The sequence below is a fragment of the Miscanthus floridulus genome, chromosome 4 (genome assembly GCF_019320115.1).
Source record: "Miscanthus floridulus cultivar M001 chromosome 4, ASM1932011v1, whole genome shotgun sequence".
In the NCBI taxonomy this organism is placed as follows: domain Eukaryota; kingdom Viridiplantae; phylum Streptophyta; class Magnoliopsida; order Poales; family Poaceae; genus Miscanthus; species Miscanthus floridulus.
The window spans coordinates 47,466,584-47,475,309 of record NC_089583.1 but is presented as its reverse complement, the minus strand read 5'-3'; positions in this window follow the sequence as shown (position 1 = coordinate 47,475,309).

Sequence of the window (8,726 nt, the reverse complement as noted above, 5' to 3'; positions counted from 1 at the left end):
TTTTTCACCATCTTGTGGCACACTTGATGAAGAAGGTTGATCAATGACTTGTACATCATCTTCATCATCTTTTGGCTTGATGTCTCCCACCAGAATATTCTTCATAGCCTCCCTCAATGGTTCATCACCTACATCATCAAGATTCTCATGTGCTCCTTGGGAGCCGTTAGATTCATCAAATTCCACATCATATGTTTCTTCAACCAAGCCGGTGGCATGATTAAATACTCTATATGCTTTGGACTTTGATGAGTAACCAACAAGAAAACCAATATCACAACAGTCTTTGGAACTTCCCTAGGTGTTGCCTCTTTTTGTAGATGTAGCATTTGCAACCAAACACCCTAAAGAAGGAGACGTCCGGCTTCTTCCCATTGAGCAACTCATAAGGTGTCTTGCCAAGGAACTTTTGAAGGAATAGGCGGTTGGATGCATAGCATGCGGTGTTGATTGCTTCCAGCCCATAGAGCTTCGGGGGTGTTGTACTCATCAAGCATTGTTCTTGCAAGAGTGATCAATGTCCGGTTCTTCCTCTCAACTACACCATTTTGTTGAGGAGTATAAGTTGCGGAGACTTCATGTTTGATTCCAACTTCATCACAATAAGCTTCTATGTTTGTGTTGTCAAACTCTTTGCCATTATCACTTCTAATCTTCTTGAGCTTCACTTCAAATTCATTTTGTGCTCTCTTGGCAAACTTCTTGAAGCAAGATGCAACTTCGGATTTGTCATGAAGAAAGAATACCCATGTATACCTTGAATAGTCATCAACAATCACAAGACAATAAAGATTTCCTCCCAAACTCTTGTATGTTGTTGGTCCAAATAAATCCATGTGAAGGAGTTCTAGCACTCTTGTGGTTGACATGAAAGCTTTGGTTGGATGAGTATTTGCAACTTGCTTGCCGGCTTGACATGCACTACAAAGCTTGTCCTTCTCAAACTTCACATCCTTCAACCCTCTCACCAAATCATTCTTCATAAGCTTCTTGAGTGAGCTCATCCCAACATGAGCAAGTCTTCTATGCCATAGCCACCCAAGTGTTGTTTTGGTGAATAGGCAAGTCTTCAAATTTGCATCTTCGGAGGTGAAGTCCACTAGATATAAGTTGTTGTATCTAAATCCATTGAATATCACTTGATTATCATCTACCTTGGATACAACAACCTCCTTCTCGGTAAACAAGCATTGGAAGCCAAGATCACACAATTGTCCAACGGATAGCAAGTTGAAGCTCAATGAAGCAACATAAAGCACATTGGAGATGGAATGATCATTTGATATTGCCACTTTGCCCAATCCTTTAACCTTGCCCTTTGAGTTATCTCCAAATGTTATTCTCTCTTGTCCATCTACCTCTTCATCTAGTGAGGTGAACATACGAGGATCACCGGTCATATGTTGAGTGCAACCACTATCAATAACCCAATGACTTCCACCGGTCTTGTAGTTCACCTACACACAAGAGATTCAAGCTTTAGGAACCCAAACTTGTTGAGGGCCCTTCACCTTCTCAACAAGTGACTTAGCCACCCAAATCTTCTTAGGCCTATTCTTGTTAGGGGGTCCTAAGAACATGACTTTCATCTTTCCACTAGAATCCTTTCTAAGCATGTAGTGAGCATTGAAGGCAAAGGGTCTAGCATGCTTGGGCAAGGGTTGTGGTGGTGGAGTTTGGCACTCATGAGCAAAGTGGCCTTCTTGTCCACACTCAAAACATCTCTTTGGCTTTGGCTTTGGCTTTGATTGTTGTTGTTGAACTTGAGCCTTCTTCTTCTCTACACTTGCCACATATCCAATGCCACTTCTATCCATCTTCATGACGGTGTTCATGAGTAGCTCACTTTGGAGATGCTTGCCTCTTGCAAACTTGCTCAATCCCATCTTGAGATGCTCTTTCTCCATCTTGAGCTTCTTGTTCTCTTCCTTGAGAATATCATTGTTCTTCTCTTCCTTGAGCTTCTTGTTCTCTTCTTTGAGCTTCTCATTCTCAAGGATCAACTCTTCATCATGCTCAAGAGTTTCTAGCACAATGGTGTTGTGGCTTTTCATCTCTTCAAGATCTTTCATGAGCTTTTCATTTGTATTCTTGAGCTTGACATATTCATCATAGTCATTGCACTCAACCACTTTCTTGCCTTTGCCACTAGATCCTTGCTCAATGCTCTCATCAATCAAATCATCACATGATGTAGCTATATCAATCTTAACAACATGGTTAGTAGCATCATGTGGCTCATTTGGTAAAAATTCTTGAGCAATAACAAGAGTATCATAATTGATCTTTAGAGTTGTATGTTCATCTTTTAGCTTGTTGTGGCTAGTGATGAGCTCATTGTGCACCCACTCAAGTTTATCATGTTTATCTTTAAGCTCTTTCTTAGAAGATTTGAGCTCCTTGAGTTTGGATGATATAGCATCATTTGTCTCTTTAAGCTCAACATTAGCCTTTTCCAATGTATCGCATTTTGCTAAGAGTGAATCATTTTTAGCATCAAGCTTTTCATTTTTAGCTCTACTCTTTCTAATGATCTTAGTGTATTGTCTTAGTATTTTGACAAGATCATCATATGAAGGTGAATCATCATCATCGCTATCGCTATCATCATCACTAGCTTGCTCATCATCACTACTATCATCATTATTAGTTACCTTGCGTTCACCCTTGGCCATAAGGCATAGGTGTGTAGAGGATGATGGCGATGGTGGCGGTGAAGATGAAAGATCAATAGCAATGGCGGCCACCTTCTCATTTTCACTATCATCATCGGATGATCCACTAGATGAATCAATGTCCGTGAGCCAATCACCGACGATGTAGGCCTTTCCACTCTTCTTCTTCTTGTGGAAGTCCCTCTTTTTGCCATCTCTCTTCTTGTATGGCTTGTTCTTCTTCTTCTCATCTTCATCTTCGTTACTTGAGTCATCTTTCTTGCCCTTGTTCTTGTTCTTGAACTTGTCTTTCTTGGGCTTGGTGCATTGATGTGCTAGATGACCAAGTTCACCACAATTGAAGCAATCCATTTCGGAGATTGGCTTTCTTCTAGAGCTTGTGAAGAACTTCTTCTTCTTGCCATCGAACTTGATGCCACTCTTGTTTAGCTTCTTTAGCATTTTGGCGGCTTTCTTCACCATGAGAGCAAGATCTTCATCTTCATCTTCTTCATCACTTGAGCTCTCATACTCAAGTCTTGCTTTGCCCTTATCTTGGCTAGCTTTGAATGCTATGTCCTTCTCTTTCTTCTTGGTAGAGGATGAGCCATCTTGTGGCGTGATGTGCATGTACATCTCATGAGCATTGATCTTTCCCAAGATTTGTGTCGGTGTAGCGGTGGAAAGATCACCTTGGTGTAGCACGGTCACAATATGCCCATATTTGTCAATGGGGAGGACACTCAAGATCTTTCTCACAACGTCGGATGGTGACATTTGAGTAAGTCCAAGCCCATTGACTTCCTCTACAAGAACATTCAAACGTGAATACATCTCATTAGCACATTCTTTGGGAAGCATCTCAAATGAATTTAGCTTTTTAATCACAAGATGATAGCAGTTCCTCACGCTCACTCTTGGTTCCCTCATGGAGCGCACAAACGTCCGACCATAGTGCATGGGCGTCTTTGTGGTTCCTTACGCGGTTGAACACATCTTTGCAAAGGCCTCTAAAGATGGTGTTTCGAGCCTTTGCATTCCACTTTTCATAATTAACCTCATCGCCTTGTAAGTGTGTAGCATCCTGAGGTTTTGGGAAGCCTTGTGTGGCGGCTCTAAGTATACCAACGTCTAGAGCTTCTAAGTACGCCTCCATGCGGATTTTCCAATATGGAAAGTCATCTCCCTCAAAGATAGGAGGAGGTCCATCCCCGTGAGACATCTTGCTCTAAGCGATTAAGCTTAAAAACGTGAGCACGAGGCTCTGATACCAATTGAAAGGATCAAGATGCCCAAGAGGGGGGGTGAATTGGGCTAATTCTAAATTTTCTTGCAATAATAAATCCTACGGTTAGCCCAATTAACCCCTTGTGCCTAGAAAAGTGTTTCTATTAATCTAACGCACAAAGGACTTGCAACCTATGTTCCAAACTTACTCTAGCATGGCAATTCTATGAATGTAAAAACAAGTATTGAATTGCTCAAAGTAAATGCTCAAAGTAAATAGAGAGAGAGGAACGCGGCGATGTTTTGCCGAGGTATCGGAGAGTCGCCACTCCCCACTAGTCCTCGTTGGAGCACCCACGCAAGGGTGTAGCTCCCCCTTGATCCGCGCAAGGATCAAGTGCTCTCTACGGGTTGATTCTTCGACACTCCGTCGCGGTGAATCACCCAAAACCGCTCACAACTTGAGTTGGGTCACCCACAAGCTCCGCCGGGTGATCACCAAGCTCCCAATCACCACCAAGCCATCTAGGTGATGGCGATCACCAAGAGTAACAAGCATGAACTCTCACTTGACCACGCGAAGCCTAATGAGAAGGATGGATGCACACTTTGCTACTCTTGATTCACTAATGAGGCTACTCTCTTAGATTCTCAAATCTCAATCACCTCACTAGGACCTTGCTCTTCTTGGCACTCACAAATGTATTTCTTAAGCTGTTGGAATGAGCAAAAGTACTCCACACATGAGTGGAGCTTCTATTTATAAGGCAGCCTGAAAAAATGAACCGTTATGTGCCTCTGCGGGGTGACCGGACGCTCCGGTCATGTTGATCGGACGCTCGGTCAGTTCAACCCGCACACCTAGTGATTAAGTGTTGACCGGACGCTGGCAGGGTCCGATCACCACTGACCGGACGCGTCCGGTCGCATTAACCCTCACTGGAACCTTACTGTACTCGACCGGATGCTGAACCCCCAGGGTCCGGTCAGTACTGACCGGTCAGCGTCCGGTCGCAGAATTCCTTCTCTGGAACCTTACTGGAAGTCGACCGGACACTGGCCCTCAGCGTCCGGTCACTCAACCACTCAGCGTCCGGTCATGTCCGAACTGCAATCTGCTTGATCAAATGAACTGACCGGACCCTACAGCCAGCGTCCAGGTCCGACCAGAGCCAGCGTCCGGTCACCATTTGACCCTCCATTCACTTCCAACTCTCGAATTATATGTGAATGAAGTTCGCTCCAAAGGATCTTAGGCATATGTAGGAGCTACCTAGTGCTAGTTTTAACAAGTGTGCACCACACCTAACTCACTAGACTCATCTAGGTCAAGCTACCCATCCATACCCCCCTTAATAGTACGGCCAAAGGAAAAACAAAGTCCTAAACTACTCTAAGTGTCTCTCTAACTCCAATCGACACTTAGAACTAGTCATCCTTAACCTTGTTGTCCATCCTTTTAAACCGAAACGATTTCCATCGTAGGGGCATGACCACCTTGATTGCCCAATCGATCTCCATTACCATGACCTAACTTAATTGCCTCTGCAAAACACACGTTAGTCATAGTAATCTTGTATTGTCATTAATCACCAAAACCCAATTAGGGGCCTAGATGCTTTCACGTACCAACAACTTAACCCTTGCAACGGGCTCTAACGAAAACTAGGGAAAGCTTGAGCTTCTCAATACCTCACGAAACACCATCATTGCGGGGATTACATACTCTAACTCAATTTGTGTTTCCCTTATGTTGTGTTTGGTTCAGTGGATGGTAATGCAAAGGAAATGAAATCAGATACCATTGTAATGGGAGTGGTTCGATCTTTATCTAAAAATGGAAATAGGATCTGATAATACTTAGCGTGATCGGCTAGGGCTGGCTGGCTGGGCTGGCTGGCCAGCCCCCTCACATGGACACTATTCATATGAACCAGCCAACAGTACTTCTCTCTCACATAAACGAACCAGCAACGATACGAACCAGCCAACTGAACAGGCTGACTGATTACAGACGGTGGGAAGCAAACAAGTGTAACGGTAATACATAATGGTTGCGTTACATTTGAGGCAACCAAATGGCTTGTTACTTGAATTCCTTGACTATGTGTTTATATTTTCTAGTCTAGCTTGCTAGGTTGGTTAATAGGATTAGAACAGAGTGCAAAACTTTTTTACGTTAAAGATAACAATACTTAACAAAACCGTATTGCACATTTAGATAGTATTTTGCATAGGTTTTGATTGGTAGGTTTTAGAGCTTATTAATTTTTTAGTTGCCTAATTCAATGTCATGGTCCCTTCGGTGAGAGAAGAAAAAAAACTAACACTTGGGTCAAACAAGAGCAATGAAAAGTGCCTCAACACAAGAGAGAGCCCCACATTAAATCTAACCGCAAATTCCACCTAACCGCTACTAGAGCTGCTCGTCACCGGACACTCTTCTTATCAAAGCAGGGAGCTTTGGCCAGCAACCAGGCCATCCACGTCGCCCCGAAAACCGCTACCCGTCCGATCCTCCGATCCACGGCCCCTATTGCCTCCACCTCCCGCTACAGCACGCCACGCCCGCTACGAAGCCCTCGGCGGCTCTCCCCGAACCCGACGCCCACCTCCTCTCCGCTCTCTCTCTCTCTCTCTCTCCCTCTCCCTCTCCTCTCTCTCCCTCCCTCACTGTCGGCTCGAGACGCGGCTCAGCCAACGGCGCGGGACGACCTCAGCGGTGTGGCACGCCCTCCGCGCGACGGCGGCCTCCCTCCTCCTTCTCCTCCTCCTCCACCACCATAGCCACCACCACGCCACTTCCTCCTCGCGACGCAACGCGGCCGGTCGCGCGGCCTAGGGTTTTGGACCTCCGTCGCCGGTCGCCCCCACGCCCGCGCGGCCAGCCAGGGGAGGCCCTGACGCGTCGGACGCCTCTGGCGGCGGAGGAACCTCCGTGGTGGCCGTGCATGAAGACGGGGAGGTCAGCTCAACAACCTCGGCGGTGGATCTGAAGCGGCCGCTCACGGGGCCCCTCCCGGTGCCCGATCTGAGGCTGGACCACGCCGTCCACCTCGCGCAGCCAACGGAGTCGATAGATCTACGGCGACCAGTCGGATCCAGCGCGAGCCCTCCCCGTCTCCACTACATCCGCCTGCATGGCCTCCACCGATGGCCGGTGCGCGGCCGGCACGGTGGCGCACGTCCACCAGCTGGCCCCCGCTGCCCCCCGCAGGTGGCCGGGATGCAGCTCCTTCGACCTTGCCTCGCAACCGGAACTCAAGCTCGCCCGCCGCATCGGCACCGGCCATCGGTATAATGGAAGTAATTAGGAGGGGGGTTTGCTAGGTTACAAAGAATTACTTCCTGGTCCGAATTTCTCGGTTGGTTATCGCCCACCAATTGGCAGTTTGTGGAATCCTGGATGGAAAAGCTCAGAAGTGTTCATAAACTCATGTTATTTCAGTTGTTGTACATATAGCAATAAGGTTAAATACTTGCTCACTTCTTTTATTTAAAAGCCTTGATCTGCTTCTATGAAATTCCAGTACCGCACTTCCTTGGTTGAAGCTAAAAAATATGCATGCACGCTGCTTTATGCCATGTACCGCGGCACCATAGTGAAGTTTCCCCAGAAGTACTTAGGCTCATATATTATCTTAGTTAACCTGATAAATCAGGTTTCTTGCTTGTGTTTAGCATCTTTTTAGGACTTCTGTAACAAGAGCCTCAGAACTCATCTTGGAAACTCACAATTGGCAGAAGCATTGGATAGTTTGATATATATATTAAGCTGGGGAAATAAAATTTTTTAGCTGTATCTGATGAGGCTGTATCTCGTATATGTGCAGGCTGCGACTGCCCAGATTGCAACCACTCGAGTGGTTGCACTTAGTTATGTACACAAAGTATCTGAAAAGATGACTGTTTTTCATGTCATATTTAATGCTTACATCTTTTTTCGCTTGTATAGCAGCTTCATTATATAACCGATTGTGTGCAGGTTTCCCTTGCATCTGATTTCATGTACAATCAAATGACACAGGATCTAACAGCAAGCTTTGGTTATGATTATATGCTGAGACAGGTATCCTTGTTAGTTTCACCCATTTGTTAATTTTTCCATGCTTCAAGCTGTTAGTGTAATGCACGTGTTACATAAAACGCTTGAGGGCCTCCATTTTTTATGAGTTGGGTTATGTCACATGAATATCAAGTGGGTCTTTTTGGCTAAGAACTTATATTGTTCTATGGCCTTAAGATATTCAAGTTAAGTGAGGATCACATGAATATTAAGTGAAAATATATTGATTATCGAATTTGCAATGTCCATTGAGGGGGAAACTGGATACCAATGGCGTAGTTTCTGCTCTTTTGGAGGAGCGATTGACTCTGGCCGTCACTTTCCAGTTGTCTGCAGAGGTCAGTTTGAGAAACTTACTCTACTATTTAGTACTCCGTATGTTTGTTTTTATATGGCGTGTGACAAATTAGTGAGCTAATTTCCTGTCTTACTTGCAAGGGGAATTTCACAAACACTGGTTCAAACTGCCCTTGCAAACATAGTGGAACCAAATGGAGACGACAGGAAGTGGGAGAAGAGACCTTGTTATTTAGTATAGTGTTAAATGTAAGGGCTACAATAACTGGTGACAAGTGCACTCCATGCCCAGCCCTCCTCCCCTCAATCACTGTTAGTTAGAGTTGCTTACAGTTCACTTAGGAAAGGATGTTGGAGACATCCAAAAACTTAGCTTTCCAGTTTTTTAGGAGTCTATATGGCCACTCGGCAATTTCAGCCGACGACCCCAACTTTGAACCATTGAGTGCACAGATAGTTTGGTTTCATGTTCTGGGTTTGTT